Source organism: Watersipora subatra, chromosome 5 (genome assembly GCF_963576615.1).
Source record: "Watersipora subatra chromosome 5, tzWatSuba1.1, whole genome shotgun sequence".
NCBI lineage: Eukaryota > Metazoa > Bryozoa > Gymnolaemata > Cheilostomatida > Watersiporidae > Watersipora > Watersipora subatra.
In genome coordinates, this window is record NC_088712.1 from 42,843,174 (window position 1) to 42,862,992 (window position 19,819).

Consider the following 19,819-nt stretch of genomic DNA (forward strand, 5'->3'; position numbering starts at 1 on the left):
AACCAGCCTCCGAACCGAACCGATCCTACGTCGGTTCGGTGCTCGTGTGACCACGCCTTTACTGTCAAAACAAATTGCAAGGATAACTATATAGTAGTGCCCATCTCCATTGATTGAGTTGCTATTTCAATTTTGCTGTATAGCAACAGTCTAATTTTGTGGGGCAGAAGTGCCACTTTGTCTGCTGTCAAAATTTGTTTTGGGAGAAATTGAACTCAAGGTCCAGAGGCTAACCATTACACATAGAACCATAGAACCATTGTAGTATTTCACTCAAAGGAAACGCACAAAACAATACATTTTATATTACTATTTAAGTATCAATTAATCATTACAACAATTATTATAACAAAAAACAAATCTATTCATATATTAATTATTAATTCAATTTTAAACTTTTGTTAAATATTAAATAACAAATTTCTCTCTTGACAGTACACTTTTTGCTGTTCGGTGTTTTATGGTGAACCAGAATGATATACCTAGACCTTTTCTTGCTTAGCATACGAAACAGTAAGGGAAGCATCGAGTATATGCTCTTCCCACGGTTCATCATGCTACCTGCATGTCCTCTGATACCTACTTTGGTCACCTGGTTACCAAAACACTGTGTATGATCTATATAACACAATCTAGTATATATTATATAATATGATAATATAATATTATATAATATATATATACCATAGTGTATGTTATATAATATATATATTACAATGACTTATATAATATATTATGGAAACCAGTTTATTAAAACTTTCCTTCATAAAGTTGCTCGACAGTGAGGAAGCTACTGTCTAGTCACTTCATTTTTCTATCAAAGGCCTTAAACCTAATATAAACCTAAGTAAAAATGCAAACTCAGAAAGTATTATTTGTACAAGTATCAGTTTTTATTGTTTGACTTGTAAAATTATTTTTTTTACAGTTATTTTCTTTTGATGTTGATATCATTCATCCCAGAACTTCAAAAGGTTGAGACAACATGTGAATACAAGAAGCTTCCATCAAAATGTGCGAATTTGAACAGCCAGACTGGTAATAGCCACGTTAACACCTGCTACTACCAGATGCATTCTGAGTTATGTAGTGATGTGGTGAGAAGGTCAGGAGAAGAGATGTGCCAAGCAATATGTTCAGGTTTGTTGCTAAACAGGTTATATATTTGCATTTTTCTACAAATCTATTATTTTAGCTTTTATTTTATAGACAATGATTGCTTCATAGCTATAAAAACGTGTTTGTAGCTATGAGTGGGTTTATATCAATATTAGTTAATTTTCACATTTGAAGTATCTTTTATAGGTAACGTTGGCATCAATTGCCAAACTAATGAGAGAGAAACCAATAAAAAAGTCGACCTGAGTGGACCTGTACAAAGAGCTATAAACATAGCAGTTTGTGAAACCATAGAGGATCCAAAATCGAAACTGCTTGACTCCATAAACCAGAATGTTACAAATCTAAAAGATGACGTGCTGCCTACACTTCTTATTCACATCTTTTTCTACGTATTACAAAAATTGCTCTGTGAGTACCAATCATGTTATTTCTAATATATAAAGGATACAGCATACTGGCTGACACTGACTGTTCTCACTGACACTTTATCTCTTGCAAATAACTTTGATACGTAGGTCTTTGTTTCATCCAAAAGCATAACCAAAATGATTAAAAGTTTAAAATTAGAATAAGTCTCATTTAAATTTTATTATTGCCAGCTCATGTTGCTTTCCTTGAATGTTTTTACATCCATCACTTTATAATTTGTCTAAAATGTTCTCTATTACTCACAATAGAGCTTGCAATAAGGTTTTTTATGATGCTGATAAGAAAGTAATCACCACTGAGTAAATTATTAGCCGATCGCAAGCCAGCATTTTCAGTACAGGAGAGTCGATACTTGTAAGTTAATTTGCTCTAGGGATAATCTTGTGAGATTGGTGCGCTAGCTTTTAAAATCGACAGAACTCGATAGGGGGGGGGGGGGTGTACTGGAGGAGGGTGTAATACCGTATTAGGGTTTATGATTCGTGTGAATAGCTACAAATACATTGAGTTTCCATGGTTCACTAAACATGACTTAATAGTAAACACTCACGTAATGTGGATATAGTATATACTCTGGACATAGTACAATATAAATGTAGGTATACATTACATGTCTTGCTTAAATAGCAATAAAAACATGAGAGAAAAAATTATACCTAAAAATTGTATTTGTAACCATGTCCTCTGCAGTCTGCTTGCTAGTATCTAATGTTTTCATAGTTATCTAGTTGTTTTTGTAGATAATAAGTTAGTTATTAAATTTATTAATAATAGCATATAGCTAGACAAAATAACTTATAGTTGCATATCTGTGTCAAATAGACAGTATTAGGCAAGGCCATTTTAACTACTTGAATTATTGTTGCATTTCAGCTGCTTTCGTGAAGCTGCTGCAAAAACTCAGTCGCTGTCTGGAGCCAAAACCTGGTAAGCAATGAGTTAGGAACCATAAGCACACTGACATAAATATATCTTGTATAGTCAACTCTTAAGTGTAACTACGAAACACGAGTCCAATACAGTACACTAAGCATGAACCAGATGTTTAGATTTACCACCGGTCTAATATTTGACATATTTCCTATTGAAAGAAGGTAATAACTCTTAAGGAAAACCTTTGTTTTTCTTTGATTATTGCAATCTCATATCATTTTTTGCTAGCCCAGCATATTACCTCACTTGACTAGTGAGAACCTAGATGATGAACATGTGGTACACCATTTCTAATTTATTATGTTTCTATTTATCATCAATCTAACATTTGACGCGTTTCCTACTGCCTGAAACAGTTCCGGCCTAACCAAAAAAATCATGTTTGACTTTCACTGTTTGTAGCTCATGTTGATTTTTCTGAATGGTTACAACTGAACAACTGGATCAACAACTCCAACATTATTCGATCATAATGTGAAACTATACATACAACTATATAACTATATTACTTTACAAGTATACATCTTGATAGATTTATTATTCCAATAAACATAGATGTAACATCAAAACTTTTAGTCCGAAAAAGCCATATATTGCTAAAGATGAAATTGTTTTCCAATTATTGTGTGTACTTTAAAGCGGTGCATGTGTCAAAATATGAAAACTAATCTGTAATAGAACCATGTACAGACTAAGCAATCACATTGTCCTATGTACATGCATAAACCTAGAGATTTCTGCTGTTTGCAAACTTTAGCTGACTTTAAACTATATATGATTATTAATCTATCAACAGTTTCATCGGCATGTTATTTTACAATTATTTCCAGTTTTGCAAATCACATAAAAAAACTTTCCATTCTTTGTCAGATATTAAAACTGTTGCGTCTTTTAGGTTTTCCATTTTGAAATTGTTTAGACAATAAGTAGTCATTAAATCCTAGTTGTCTCTAAAAACTTGAAGTTATCTTCTGTTGGATGCTTTTAACTGAATATGAGAAAGATGATAATCACTCAATAAAAGATTGGAGGCTCCTGTGATTTCAAAAGTAATTTTTCCAGAAACAAATTTTTACTATGTAACCCAAAACATAAAAAGCGTTGTCTTTTCAGGTCATCCAATACAAGAGGTAGGAGATGATGATCATGTTGGAGAATAGACTCGGGCAACATGACGAGATAATATGGTGTCCGATAATATGGTGTTTTCAGAGCTGAAGCTCTGAAAACTTTTTAGTTGTTACAAGTTATCGACTTCCAAGCATTCCAACAGAAATCATATCATTACACACAAGATATATGTTACCGGGATAGACTGTAACAGTTTTATTACACAATCTTACAATTATACTGTACAATTACATAATTTTTCTTACCACTTTAAACATATTTAATAGTTCAATCTCAAACCTTTTGTTTAGTTATTTGCATGTGTTTTGTACACATGATTTCAGAATTGAGAGGAGCACTTTTTGGGAAGTCTCAATTGTTTCATCGTCACTTCGGCAGAAATGGGAATAATGCTCAAGTTATTGCGTGTCTGTAAACAAGCTAAGGAAGATGAGTGTTGCTCAAAATATTGTTTTATTGTCTGCTAAAAATCATTCAACTTGCATGAAATATTTTAAGATGTTTTCTATGCTAAAAATATAAAATAAGAAATGATGTTCTACCATTTATTGTCAAAGTTTCAGAATAGAACAGGAGAAGCATAACAGAGAATAGAATCAAAACAAACCACTGCAATCTAGTGTCTCTGGGCTCTAGCTCTAAGATTTTCATAATTGTTATCAGTTAAAAACTTTTGTTTATTCCAAAAGTAATCACATCTATGGGGAATTATACAAGTAAGTAAGTGAAGTAAGTGAAGTCTATCAGTTTTACTCTAAACCTCTTGCCTTTTAGATATATATTTTAGGATCTCCTTTTAGGATAGCCTTTGATATTTCACAAGTCATATCTATCTGTATAAACTGCGAGGCAAGAAAACATAATATTTAGCTGTTGACACTTCAAAGAGAGTTGTATTTTGCTATTGTGATTTAACTGAATATTTTGTTCCATGTTAGGTTCATCTTGAGATTGAATAGAATTGGTTTGCAGAGACGATCTATCGAGCAAGTATTTCTATAACATTTTGAAAATGTCGACGCAATATTTGCAGAAGCTAACAGTACGCGCAATGAAAAATTGTTCACAAACACAAAAGTTTAATTTTTTCAATGCAGTCTATAGATCACTATAAAAAAATTATATTTTTATTCGGTAGTGTATGCGTTGAGATATTTTCTCAATAAGGAATGTTGTCATTTTATGTTTGTGAGCAGACAACTCCTTACAATATGACAACAAAGTATGTCTTTGCACACGTTGGCATTTCTTTTTAGTCCCACTATTCAATAGACAAAAAACATGGATTATTGGAGAATTTTAGTTCCAGTCAGTAACTTATCACCACTTGGTTAGACTGGCTAAATTTATGTAGTTTATCTATTAACAGTCTACCTCAACCTTTTTGTATCTTATGTTTATCATCTTTCATTAAAATTAATAAATTTCTCTTTAGTAAAAACATATTTATTCAATAAAAAATATTTCTTTATTAATGCTTCTTTTAGTTTCTGTAATGTACTAGATTGACTAGCGAATGAACAGCTTGCTAATAAGCCAAGTAAACCATAAATATGCAGTTTTTTGTTGTTGTCAGAGTGAGCAGCATCCTCTCAAGAAGCCCTGAATATGCACTGCTAAACTCTGCCTATAGCAATAGTGTAAATCCTATCGCAAGATGACATAGGCTGTTGTTGCTAAAACAAATTAGTTTTGACTTTGACATACCCTGACTATGGTTCATGCAAACAGCTTGTTCCAAGGCTAATAAAGGCAAAAAGAAGTTACGAGCTAACTTGACATGTGAGCAGCGGTGTGCTGATAATTCGCCTATGCAGAACGCCTTGGTAGCTGCTTGCTTTTTGCCCTGCTTAAGCAATATGCCAGCCAGAACACTTACAAACACTTGTTTACAGAGACAGTGTTAGGTGTTAATAAAAAATACTGACGCACCAAATCTAGCCGTTAATTTCAGCTGTCAACCACTTAGCCGCATTTGCTTTGCCAGCTATGTTTAGTTTAATAAATCACTATAGTTATTTTTTTCTGTTCATTATGCTATTACAATAGTAAAATACAGTTTACTCAAATTAATGAATTACACCTATAGCACGCAGTACATAATACGAATTTGCGAAACACATTCAGTTTGTCTGTCTTATGTTTAGACCTAAATTGCAGATTGTTGACGGAGTAGTGCATATAGTGTAATTTAGACATTAGACTGTGGGCCTTCAGAATTGAGAAAGTTCACTGATTTAGGCACTGAGAACATTTAAATAGCTAAATAATAACTTTATTTACACTTTTCAATGTCATTTAAAGCAAATTAGACCATGGGAAATAAACCAAAAATAGTAAAGAAAATTTGGTGTAATGAAAAAAATATCTGTTTTTCATAATGCTTTTTTATGATGCACATTGGTGAGCAGAGTGTTGATGTCTGGCATAATGTGTAGGAGAATAATTTTCTTTAGACAAAGTAAAAAGGTAATAAAAAAAATAAAGCAGTCGATATAAATAATTTAAACAGTGAATAACTAAAACCACATTCAGCTCTTCAGCATTATGGGTGTTCTATTTTTCTTTATTGCTTTTCGATACAAATGGAAACCAGCTGAGAGCAAAGTGAAAAATTCACAATTCTGGTAAAAGAAACTTCTGGTAAAGAAAACTTGGGTATTGAACAAAATATATTCTTTGCGTTAATGTTTAGTATAAGGAGAATAGTTTTCTTTTGGGATAATAAAGGGCAAAATCGACATATTAAATAATTTAAACAGTGAATCACTAGAAAACATTAAGCTCTTCCGAGTTAAGGGTATTTAGACTAATATTCATTACAAAGGAATATCAGATTAAAGTAACAGAATGGAGAATATATAACTCTGGTAAAGTAGTGGTAGGCCTTTTATTTACACCAATATTTCTGAGGTAAGTTGGAGCATGAAATGATGGTCTATTTATGAGATAGTAAAATTGACACAGCTAGAGAACTGTAAAATATTGCCTATTTGTATGCCTAGAGGATTGGAACTGGCAGTATTTTTATGTTTTGTTGTTTATTGTGATAGAAAGGGCTGCATACAGTTTCCCTGAGAGTATAAGTTGTTAGTCTGTAACTTGGCAGTAGTCAGAAGTATGGAGTTCTGTGTATACCAAAGTGATGCATAACATGTGGCATGCTATATTAGGTATAATGCTATAATGTAGCTTGATATCACAAGATACAGATTTATATTAGCCTAGAAATATTGATATTTTAGACGCGAATAACGTAACATTTACTTTAAGGTTTTGGAGAAATTATATTATTCATTTTATGTTATTTAATTAAAAATTTATATTATTATAAATTAAAAGTACTGCTAGTTTGCCAGAATTTGGGAAATTGTGTATTCTTTTAAAATTAAATGACTCTAGAACAAAAACATTAACATCACTAAGATGGTATATATATATATAAAAGCCAGTCCGACAGTTGACAGGTTATCAATGAATTTGCAGCATTCTGTTTTTAGAAACAGATTTTTTGAATGGCTTTCTAAATCTGCTTTAGTTTACTACTCAAATAAATAATGAATCTTATAATGGAAAGAAGCTCTATCGTTGGCTAATTTTAACAGTGCTTATACAGTAATAGAGTGTAAATATTTTAATTTAACATTGTTACAAGTGAGTCACATCTATTAGCATGATTAAAGACTAAGGACAATTCTAGCAACTGCTATTAACAAAATAACATTTTGTAATAACATTTGAACTCTCATACTGTTATTTGTAGAATTTATTACTATCTACGATATTTGAAGTGGTGTTAGCATTTATTGAATACCGTTCTTAAAATATGAAGCTTGAATCATTTCATATACTTGCATTTTCATACAAATAAAACTTATCAAACTAAAGTAGATGCCAATAAAATGCAACTATTCTATACAACTGCCAACCTTTACTATCAGTACACAACTCAACGTCATGTTATGTTTCCTAAGACTATATAAATATTTATCATAAAGAGATCTTTGATAATCTTAGTAGGGCATATTGCTAAAATTTTGTTTTCAGGTTTTTACCAATTAGTGTAAACTTGAAACAGGCATAGCTTTGTACTGCTATGTAAACTATATAAACTGTCTAACAACTTACTTTAACACATTTTAGGCAAGTTTCTCCTCCTGGCCTCTCCTCCACTCTGCTATTTAAACCTTGCCAAGTGTAAGGTAGTAGCAGTTATTAGTATGACCCTTCTGTATATGTCAGTTCAGAATGGCACATCTTCATTGTTAGTTTATGTATTGGCATATTGCCTTTTTGCAAGTGTTTGGCTGCAACACATCAACACCGGTTGAAAAAAAATGAATGTAAAGGAAAATAACTCTAACGGAACAAAGAAAAAGAAATCGACATGTTTCCATTAGTTATAATGGCATGAGGAGATTTAACAGTCATAGAGTATATTAGCACACACTGAACACTAATTATACTACTTTGCTTTTGATCTTCAGTTTAGCTATAAGCTTAGGACACGCAGGCCTAGTGTGTTCGTAGCGTGCACTTTGAGTGCAAACCATTTGTCCCTTTAACTGTTTGTTAGTTTTATGATGACAAATCATCAAAGAAAAAGGAGCATTTGTAGTTCTTCTTTAAGCTAATCATATCTAGTTTGGCAAATGCTACTATTTGACAGCTGACTTTGACTGCTGAATTTGGAGAATCATATTTTTATTACTAACTAGAACTGTTTCAATAAACAAGTGTTGGTAAGTCTTGAGACTGGCACATTTTGTAGGTAATAAGAAAAACACTACCAAACTGCAATCTTATTATCAACCTCAAGCCATTCAACAGTCGTGTTAGCTAGTAACTTCTCATTCCCTTTATTTGCCTAAGAACAAGCGGTTGGCTTGCGTCTTGGTAGCAGTATGTCAAATCAAAGCTACTCTTCTCTAACTGAAACTACAGTTTTATTCTGCAGCACGATCTTGACCATCTTTAGGCAGTGTTCAAAAGTTAATATTCAGAATTTTTTTTAAGGATGTTGCTTACTCTGACAACTACATAAAGCTATATCCTTATGGCTTACATGCCTTATCCGGAGCCTGTTCATTCACTATTCAATCTACTATACTATATTATCTCTACTAAGCTATCATACTAAATGTACTGTATTCAATAAAGCTGATTACAGAAGATATAGAGGAGCAATGTTTAACTGGTAAATTATGCTACACTTTAAACTACACACGTATGTTAATTAGTCAAAACAATGTGTACATGAATGTGTGTAGAAGTTTACCTGTTCAGTGCTCTTGGAATTAATGTATTTGAAATTCTCCTAACATAGGTAATGATAAGGTAAGGACTCACTACAACTGGAATTCTTTAATCAATCTTTTTATTTTTGTTCCTTTGCAGTATGGAAAATAATAAATACTAATGCGTTCAAAGCTTTACAACGTATTTCATGTCGTAGCTAATCGTCTGCCCATAAACCCAGCTTACCATAACTCCTCATTGAAGAGTAAACTCCACACACTCTCTACCAATTGTGAATCCAACGTATTCATTATGTCAAATAGACTTTATAACAAAATATAAATCCTGTGTTTGTGAGTGACTTTCTATCATACATACTGCCAGCTTCTGGAAAAGTTGCATCAAACTTTTATAGCGTTCTACAATTGATTGCCAGATTGTATCAGCAAACAAAATTTATTTGATTCGAAGATGAGCATAACATATGAGAGAAAAAGTATCCAACTTGAATCTTAGTAATGAAAAATATTTCTGTCAGAAGTGACATTTGTTAAATATTTGTAAAGTAGTAAAGGTTTTTTGTGTTTTGCCGTTCTTATTAAACGAGCTCAGCAATTGCATTTGTAAGATTGCATGGCATCAGTTGAAAAAAACATGAAAATATCAAGTAGAAACCGTGACAGCTTTTCATCCAAGTAACAAATTTAGAAAAAAATTGTGTTTTCAGAAAAGTTTTCAGAAAACCATTTAGTATGGGTAATGAAAATCAAATTGTCACTCTGCTTTCACAGGCGAAAAGTAGATTATTAAAATATATTAAAATAAGTTAATCGCAAGGAAAGGTAGCGCTACAAAGCTAGCTGTTGAGAAAGATCCTATAAATAGAAAGAACTGCAACTCTTTCTCTTAGTAAAAAAATCAAAAGCCAATATCGTGTGACGCTATTATGACAGGAATAAACATGCCATTATTTTTATGGCCAACTTTAAAATTGGAACAAAGCCAAATTAAAACATAACGCTGGAATTTAAGCACACGAATTGGAATCTGAAAACAGCTTCGGTTTTAGTAGAAATATTGCATAAGAACCGCAGTATCAGCTATTTTTATTATTTAATATTTGTTTTTGTTTATGTGTAAAACAAGGCAAGCAAGCTCATTGGCTAATGGTATAGCAAATTATCAAGTCACCTGTATAATTAATTACCTATGATAACATCAGGAACATTTGGCAAATTACTGTGGATACTTGCATTACAGTCTAATCTTAGAAAACGACATGAAATATTGATTATTAACATTAAACTGTTTGGCTTCAAAACATATGAAAATAATCCTTAGAAATTTATCATGCATGGTTGCCTATTTCAAACCTTTTTACTAATTACTAATGATAGGCAGTGCATTTCAATAACAAAACAATAGTAAATGATGATATCCTTTTTATCCAGTCTTTTAAATTATGTTGGCCAAGCTTTTCAATGAAACCACCAAGTATCCAAATATAAACAAAATGAAACTCATTAATAATATTTATAGCATACTTTAAGGCAGCTGAACTATTATTATAGGTAGTAGTCTTGGTTGTCTACTGAGTTGTCTTCTATAACAATTATGGATTTATTGAAGAATGCTTGTGACTTAAAATAATTATTATCACTTTGTTTTTACCAGTTGTTATAAGGCTCAAATGAATACTTTGTAGTTTCTAAACTTAATACATGACTTTTCAAGCTGGCTGTCAGGCATTACTTAATATCTATGTTGGCAACCAATTTAGCTACACAGGCACGTACGCATGCGCAAACACATGCACACACACACGCACACTCACATGCACACAAACGCATGCACCCACTCACTAATTCACACACACAGACACACACAAATACACACAAATGTACGCACGCAGACACACTCATTCACACGCCGACTCATTCACGCACCGACTCATTCACGCGCCGACTCATTCATGCGCCGACTCATTCACTTGATGACTCATTCACTCGCCGACTCATTCACTCGCCGACTCATTCACTCGCTGACTCATCGACTCTCCGACTCATTCACTCGCCGACACATTCACTCGCTGACTCATTCACTCGCTGACTCATTCACTCGCCGACTCATTCGCTCGCCGACTCATTTACTCGCCGACTCATTCACTCGCCGACTCATTCACTCGTCGACTCATTCACTCGTCGACTCGTACTCGTCGACTCATACTTTTCGACTCATCAACTCGAACTCGTCGATTCGTACTCATCGACTTGTATTCATCGACTCTTCAACTCGTAGACTCATCGACTCGTACTCATTGACTCGCCGACTAGTACTCGTCGACACATACTCGTCGACTCGTATTCGTCGACTCGTACTCGTCGACTCGTACTCGCCCACTCGTACTCATACTCGTTGACTCGTACTCGTCGACTTGAACTCGTCGACTCGTACTCGTCTTTGTACTCGTACTCGTACTCACACTCACACCAACACCAACACCCACACTCACACCCACGCGCATGCCCATGCCCATGCCCATGCCCATGCCCATGCCCACGCGCATGCCCATGCCCATGCCCTGCCCATGCCCATGCCCATGCCCATCATGAGGCCCTACATGAAACTTTGGTAGACATGGTTTTTAGCATAGAATGGGCACCGACTGCAGGTTAGAGGGTCATAAATAAACCTGGCTGTTAAAGACAGGGGATCAAGTAAGTATATTCAAAATGCTACACATTTTCAGTTTGAGTGAGAACTAAAACTGTTTTAGCCTGACATTTAGCTATATATAAGTTTTAGTGTTAGTTTATCATATTTTCATGTTATTCGTCTAGTTTTAGCGATTTGAATCTACCAACAAAAATCTACTTCAGTACAAGTAAACTCGCAATCACCATATCTGCAGGCAGGCATGTTATCCAGTACACTGCACTGCCATTGTTTAAGTTATGCAATAATTAAGCACAAAACTATGCAGTATGATTAAAACCAGCCGCACACTTTTATGCAGCATAATATTGATTGATATTAGAATGCTTGAAGCTACTTTTGATAGGTAATGTAATGATTATATACAATCAATGATTATAAACAACCTGGCATTGGACATTTTGGAAAAAGCTCTTATTACAATAAAACTTTAGACAAGCTGAAGCTAGCAGCTGAGTTACTCAAATTCATGGGGTAAAAAAACTTTGTCAATAGCAATTAAATTTAGCAAGTAATGCTAGTTTTCTGTGTAGAGAAGTCTTTCCCTATTCATGCAACGCCATGCATTCAGATAGTGCCATATTAAACATAACATACATTTAAAGAAAGTTATACATCTTATATAATGTGCTGTGCTTGTGTATGCATTTGCAAGCTCTAGTACTAGTATATCTGTAAGGCAGATCAACAACATAGTAGCGCATTTAATGTATGTTACAGTATTCTATGACTAATTAATATGTTTGTTTTATAGGTTTAATGTTAATTTATATCAATAATTACACTGTAGAAAAATGTAACTATAGCATAGCAACTGGAGGTTTAATATAAAACTAAATAAGCAGACAATAGATAACACGATAGCTCTATTTCACATTTTACTAAGTATGCAGATGTATTAAAGGAACACTGGCGCGGTAATTAAGTGTTTTGGTAAACTAGGGAATATTCCTACTTTGGTAACATTTTATTGCATGACCAAGCTCTTGTGGCAAATCAAGTTCATTTAGAAAATGACTATTCTCATTGGAAAATGAAAGATGGTTGGCAAAGATCTCCTATCAACTGTGACACACTGTTGGTAATCTTGTGCCAATCTTCTCATGTACAGTAAATTTTGGAAAGGTTGTGCCTTGTGAGATTTTAACAACGTTCAACACTTGCAATGACTATTAGTGATCAATTGTTTTATGGAACAGTCACTAGTGTTTGCAGCCTATATGAGAACCATATTTAGTTGTTTGCGGCTAAAGAGTGGCTCCAACAACAAAGTTGACCCTTTAATAAAGTGCGTTACAGCAGTAATTTATACAATGATGATTGTTAGCATAAGTTTGTATGAAATGTTAACCAGTTACGCTTGAACTTTTTTTATGCAATTATTATAATTGCAAACAACCTACTGTCAATGTAAATAACTATATTTGACCATAAAATGTGGGATTAAACTATTAGGACTTTGCAATTACATAGAAGTTAATGGTTATTAAAGCAATGCTCATACATTTCTAAAACATTTTCTATAACATTTCGAAATATTATATTGAGATATGATAATTAAACTTTAATTTGTTGTGCGTAGTGGCTATTGTTACGACTAGCCGTTTACAAAGTGAATAATATTGACAAGTTGTTTAACTCCCACAATGCTGGCTTAAAACATTCAGACTTCACAATTACATACGCAATGTTAAGGGTTAATAAGAATATAGGCTCTCTTCATTCTCAGCTTTGTTATTCATCTCAACAATTGGCTAAATTGACTGTAGAAAACCTTTCAAAGGACTAGAAACGGTGTAAACTGACCACCTAAAAAAACAGAGTCAGAAATCCATTCAACTTTTTCCAGTAGTTTGTAACTCATAGTGTACACAGTTGATCACATAGTGCAAAAGCTATAGATTTTATTATACAAGTATTAATCACTACATACTATTAATGAATTTGATCAATGTTTAATATATTAGAATATAACCAATGTTTTTTGCCTTTTGCACAAAGCCGGCTTCTAAATATAGAATATTGGTAAGTTGATGCTTTTAACAAGCAATATTCTGAAGAACTTTTCAACAGAGGAATTCCTCATCATATAATAACTTGATTACTTTATATTCAGGAGGCATATTTTTGCCAAATTTTGAAACAATGTATGTTATTGGAGGTGATACTGGAAATAATGCTTTGACCATGTTCACTACACCCAAGTATGCATTGAAAAGAACCGGAAATGCTATCATAAAAGGTCAAGATAACCTTATATGGCTGAAGGCATGCCTTTTTATTTCAATGACACAGTTTGCGTGGTCATATTGGATACATAAAAGGGATACTGAGTGCATCTTAACATCAAACAAGAGCAGAGTAAAGAATATATAGAAAAGCAGGGAAAATTAGCATTTGCTATGTGGCTATGCCGCATAAAAGGTATGCTTTTAAAATAGGATTGGTTCATAGCTGGCAGAAGTAATAGACAAAGTAATCGAAGACTGTAATTTTGCTATATTTTCAAAAACCTTTTATTACTCTAAAAAGTTTTTTATTTTTAATGATATTAAAAAAAAATGAAGCTCTCAGCTACTGAAAAGAGCCTAGATATATTTGTGGGTTTCAATTAGTGAGCTGTGAACTATTAACCCTATGTAATAAACTAGACTCATGCTTGTGAGATCAGATCATGGTCCTTTGTCATGTATAGGGTATTATGTAAAACTGGCTATAATTGCTTGACTATTACCTACTTATACATGTAAAATGACAACTCGAAAATGCCACTTAGAAAAATGAGAATATGTTTTAGAGATGCAAAGATCCGAATTAGTTCATTGTTGATTGCTGGAAAGTTGAGTACAAAATTATTTAATGGAGACTTTCTAACGGTACCATTAAATATTTTAATAACTTCATTGAAGGTATCAAACCTGTTGTGAATTCTTACTTTAAAATTTATACTCAGGGGTGAGTAGTTTTAGTATGTTTTTATTAGTACTTGTATAAAAAAAATTTATTCTCCGTATTTTCATTTAATTTTTTAGTTATTTCCTTTGTTGGTGTTATCGGCATCTAACCTGACACTTACAACAATAGAGACGCTGCAAATATACCAAAACCAGCAATCAGCAACTGCTAGTCTGACCTTTCAGATGACTAAGAGTCATGTTAACACCAGCTGCTACCAGATACACACTGAGTCCTGCAGCAGAGTGACGAAGAGGTCAGGAGAAGAGATGTGTCAAGAAACATGTTTCGGTTTGTTGTTTTACAATTCATATACTTTGTATCTCACTACAGAGCTTTTGTTCAGCTCTATCCAATAGACAATGATTGCTTTACGGCTATAAAATGGTGATTTTGCCATGAGTGGGTTTGTATCCATGTTAATGGAATTCGCCTTGTTAAGTACTTGTTATAGGTAACTTTGGCATCAAGCGCCAAACCAAAGAAATAGAAACCAATGGAAAAGTTCAATCGAGTGAGCCTGTACAAAGAGCTATAAACATGGCAGTTTCTAAAGCTATACAGGACTCAAAACCTAAATGGTTGGACTTCAGGAACCAGCATATTACAAGTCTAAAAGATGACGTGCGGCTCATACTTCTCACTCAAATCATCTTCTATCTATTTCTAAAACTACTCTGTAAATACATATCATGAACTAACTTTTATATCACATTACTAAGTAACTGTAATGATAGTAGTACAGCACATACAATATACATGTGTGTGTTGTGAGTACATTAAGGAAAATCATTTATATTATTGTCGTATAGTTTTATAAAACTGTAATAAAAGTTTGTTTCGAGTCATTTATATATTTCATAACAATATTCATACCTTACCCATACCAACATCTTTTGAAATAACCTTCATTGCACAGTTTATAACTTGGTATGAAAATGCCCAGGGAGGTTTTTGGGAAATTCTTATAAAACCGTAATCAAGTTAGAGTTTGTTTAAAATGCCATGTAATGCAAGAATTGATAAAAATTTCCTTGAAAATAGAGTTATTTTATGACTCATGACAAGAATAGGAAGCGCAGATGAATAAATTATTAGACAATGTTTAGCAAGCTGTGGCAGTGCTTGATGCAGTGGTGTTAAGAGAGGAAAACGCAATATTGCAACATAGTATCAGTCTTTATGATTCTTGTGAATAGCCACAAATGTATTGAAGTTCAATGGTCCATTAAACATGACATAGGGGTAACCACGCAGATACCACATATATGGTAAAATATACATGCAGGTTTACATCCCTTGCTTGAATAGCAAAAACAACCATACAAGAAAAATTTCTGATTGACCTTAGTTTTTGCTACAATGTATTTTACAGTCTGCTTGCTAGTATTTAAGGTTTTCATTGTTATGTAGTTGTTTTTGTAGATTATAAGTTTGTTATTAAATTAGGTAATAGTATCATAGCTAATCGAGAAAATTTTGTTTTATTTTTTGCTTTCTGTCTCAAATAGATAGTACCAAATAAAATCATTTTAACTGTTCTATTTGTTGTGGCATTTCAGCTGCTCTGGTGAAAGCTGCTACAAAAAATAAGGTTGTGTCTAAAGCCAAAGCCAGACAAGCAATGAGATAGTAAGCATAAACACATTAACACAGTATGTATCCTGTATATTCAACAATTAGCCCTAAACTATAATCCAACAGTATACTTTAGTACAGCAGTACATTATAGTACACCGGGCTTGAATGAGCATGTTTATATTTACCACATGTTTAATGCTTCCCGTATTTCCTATCAAAAAAGGAATAATTATAAACAAATGAATGAAAGCCCTGTTTAAGTTTTGGTTATTCCCAGCTCACATCATTTTGTCGCTGGAAAGATATGCATGGATAACATTACTTGCGTAGTCGACACTTAGGCAATGGTAATGTCACGCGCAATGCCTCAGTCATGCTTCAGCAATGCCTCAGTATGTTTTGATTAATTGTTGATGCAACATTTGACATATTTCCTAAAGCCTAAACAAATTAAACCCTAACGAAAGAAAATTTTGTTTTACTTTTCTTGTTTAAGCTAACGTTATTTTTGCTGAATGATAAGCAACAATTTTAATCATATACAGTTATGTATTCAATTTGAAGATGTAATTAAATAGGTATATACATCTTGATAGAATTAATATTGCAATGAACATAGATGTAACATTTCAGTTTTTACTTTGACAAAGCCATCTATTACTAGCTGATATCTCCGCTAAAGATAAAATGGTTTTCCAATTACTGTGTCTACTCAAGAGAGGTGCGCATGTCAAAACATCCAATCTAATCTATAATGGAATGATATATTAGTTCAGAATAAGCAATAACATTTTTCTATGTACATGCATAAACCTGGAGTTGTCTTCTGTTTACTACTTTCAGATAAATGTGAACTATATGGCAACTACTCTTTCAACCTTTGTTGGTCTATCATGTTACAACCAATTCTTATCTTATAACTCCCATTACAAACTTGTGCTACTTATTTCTAGATATAAAGTATGTTGTGGTTGTGTAGGGTTCTTTTTTTAAAATTGGCTAGACCATAAGCAGTCATAAACCTAGATGTGATCGTAAACCTGGAGTTATCTTCTGCTTGATGCTTTTAAGTGAAAGTGATATAGGTTGTAATTAGTCTATAATAGAATGTATGCACATGTGATTTTGAATTTAATATTTTTTCAGAATACGATTCTTGCTGTATAATCCCAGATATTAAAGCTGTTGTAATTTTAGGTTTTCTAGTACAAGAGGTTGGAGAGGCGGATCACATCAGAGAATAGGCTGAAACAAAATGACTAGCTTATAGTGTGTCCAGACTGAAGCTCTGATAGTTTTACAGTTATTACTAGATATAGACCTCTACAAACTATACGTTTTATATTTACAAATTTTCGTCTTGAAAAACCAATGTGAGATGGGTTTCTGAGAATTCTGCGAAGCAATGTCAGAAGAGTTGCGGTTCTTACTAGCTATAAAGGGTCTCTCTTACTAACCAGTTGATTTGTGCTAACGTGACTATCTCTCAACATACATGTAATTCAATCTGTTTCAACTGGCTATTTGTTATCTGTAAAGGAAAACAACAATTTAATTTCAATGTTTTATATAAAAGTGTCTGTTTAAGAAACTCACTCAATTATTTTTTAAGCTTTTTAATAAAAAGCTGTAACAGTTTCTAAGTGATATTTTTATTAAATGTATAAAACATTGCAACGTGGTCTCAAAGTTTCTATTGATTAGCTATTTTGCTAAAAACACAGAAATACTAAATTATATTATACATTTATTATACTATATGATATATGTTTTACCTAAATTAGTTTTTTTATAATAAACTGATAAGCAGGAAAATATCATATTTAACTTTTCTGCCCTAAGCAAGCAAAATGCTCTATCTTACTTGTTATTCAAAATTCACTTTTTTGTGGTTATATGTAAGTTAGGTTGAGATCTAACATGTCCCGGAATTTCATACTTCTTATACCACCAGAAATAGTACTTTTCACTAGGTGCAAAACGTCCTATCCACAATTACCACACGTAAAGTGGCAATCAAAACGTCCTCTCTGCAGGTAGGGCGTTTTGATTGGCCTGAACATACACAACGTTGGGCATGACACAGAATTATGTAATCGCATAGTATATAAACAAAGAGAAGCAAAACTGAAACAGATATATTCGGTTGATTCTAAGGCAACTTTTACAAGCTAGTGCACTTCTGAGTGCTCAATCTTATTGCTATATTTTTATCATAATATATTTATTATGACAAGACGATCTCTAAGTGACATATGTCTAGATACGAAAATCTGACTCTGAGAATTGATGAGAAATTTGTTTTAATTACATGTCCATGGAAAGGTTTTGCTTTCTTAAAATACTGATATTATTGCCCTCAATTGATTGTTTTAAACTATTTTTAATAAAATTGTTTTATTTAAACCACTATTTCACTGTTTCTTTCATTTCATAACATCACGTTTGAATAAGACTTAGATCTTTTATGATCTCTTAACTTTTGAGCTGAAAGATGGCTATGACAGGGCTTTATTTCTTGGGTTGGCTGAATAATTAATCAGAATTGCAATATTAATACTTTGCTGACTAATTGCGATTAGTATCAGGATAGAAACTGGTAATCTTTTGATAATCCAGTCATAGCAACTGGCCATGTGGCAAACTAACAATGAGAAACCAGTCCAATTAAGCAATCAAAACGCCCCATCTGCCGTGATAGGGCATTTTGATTGTCTTGTGCCAGCATGGTAAACTGTCAATTTAGGCAATCAACGCGCCCTAGTTAAAATAACTCTTTTGATTTTGAAATTTCACAAAAAAAGTTATTCTGGTAAAGATTGCTGGATAGCTCACATTAATAAATTAGAAAAAATAATTGAAATACTGCTAATACTGATGCCAGGCTCAACCAAAACACGTTTGTGCTGGTGCTGAACAATTTGCAAAGATCAAGATAGGTTGTTTTGCTTGCTCAGGGCAGTATTGTCACTTCGAAGAGAGTTACTTTGTGCTATTGTGACTTTGGCTGCATAATTATTGTATGTTGCGCTTTATTTTGCATTGAATAGAATTTGTTTGCTGAGACAATCTAGTAATCATATATTTGTACAATATTCCGATTATGTGATATGACTTTTACATTCGCTTACAGTACACACAATAGAAGGTCACTAAAAATATAAAGTCTTTATATTTTCTTATGCAGTCTATTAAACATTACAAAAAACTAGATTTGTATTTAGTAGAGTGTGAGTGGAATTATTTTCTCAATAGGGAATAATGGCAAGCTGGATTTATGAGCAAGCAATTTCCTATTATGCCATATGAATTGCCATTTCTTATTAGTCTTTATTTCTAATTTTGCTAAAGTCAGTGGTCAAATAGTAACATTTGCTCTGCTAAATATGATTAGCATAAGTGACAACTACAATTGCTTTTCGTGCTCATTATGTTAGGATAACATTTACAAACAGCTTACAAAATTAATGAACCATGTTTATAGCAGGCAGTGCTTGTGCATGCTTTTGTCAACACACAAAGTCTGTTTGTCTTATGTTTAGACCTGAACTGTATATCAATGAAAAAGGAGTGAACTTACCGTGTTTTAGCATTTTGACATCAAGGCTGTGGCTATATAGACAAAAAACATTTACGTAGCTAGATAATAACTGTATTTATACTGATCAATGATGTTTAATGCAAGTTAACTGAAATTACAAATGTAATAAAGAGT